This window comes from Microtus oregoni, unplaced genomic scaffold (assembly GCF_018167655.1).
Source record: "Microtus oregoni isolate MIOR12 unplaced genomic scaffold, Mior012 000014F_ref0000157, whole genome shotgun sequence".
Classification (NCBI taxonomy): Eukaryota; Metazoa; Chordata; class Mammalia; order Rodentia; family Cricetidae; genus Microtus; species Microtus oregoni.
In genome coordinates, this window is record NW_024543073.1 from 21,854,425 (window position 1) to 21,855,258 (window position 834).

Here is an 834-nt window from a genome sequence, read left to right on the forward strand (position 1 = left end):
AACGTCCTGTGCAATCCAGTTTCTCTGAGCACGAACAGCGTCCAGGCTTGCAGTTTATGGATTGCTTGACACATGATGATGCTGATTTAATTTCATATACATCATCCAGAAACACAGCTGCTCCATCTGCCTCGGCAACTTCGGGCTCAAAAAGATCCAACATTAAAAAAAAAAGATTTTAATTTATTTTACCTTATTTTTATATGTGTGGGTATTTTGCTTGCATGCATGTCTATGCATCACATGGGTAGGGCACCCACAGGGACCAGAAGAGGGTGATGGGTCCCCTGGGATTGGGGTTACAGACAGTTGTAAACAGCTATGCGGGTGCTAGGAACCAAATCCTAGTCCTCTGGAAGAGCAACCACTGCTTTACGCATTAAACCATCTCTCTAGCCCTATTTATTAAAATATGGAATGTTTCATACATTTGTATGTCATCCTTGAGCAGGGAACATGCTAATCTCTATCATTCTGATTTCAGTATACGTGCTGCTGAGTTGAGAACACTTTTTTTTATTATTATTATTTTCGAGACAGGGTTTCTCCGTAGCTTTTTTGGTGCCTGTCCTGGAACTAGCTCTTCTAGACCAGGCTGGCCTCGAACTCACAGAGATTCGCCTGCCTCTGCCTCCTGAGTGCTGGGATTAAAGGCATGTGCCACCACCGCCTGGCTGGAGAACGCTTATTTTTTTTTGTCATGTTATAGCCATGTGTATCTCTGTGTGGGTATGTACGTGTGAGTGTAGTACCCATGTGGGCTAGAAGACAGTATTGGACCCCTTGGAGCTGGAGCTACAGGAGGTTGTGAGCCTCCCAGTGTGGGCACTGGGG

The 834-nt window shown here is 45.1% G+C and overlaps 1 non-coding gene across 1 annotated transcript; it reads right to left on the minus strand.

Moving 5' to 3' along the window:
• Nucleotides 1-406: 406 nt before the first annotated feature.
• On the minus strand, nt 407-510 carry LOC121456015. Its single transcript, XR_005975569.1, has one exon. It is a non-coding gene; the product is annotated as a U6 spliceosomal RNA (small nuclear RNA).
• Between the last annotated feature and the right edge of the window lie 324 nt (nt 511-834).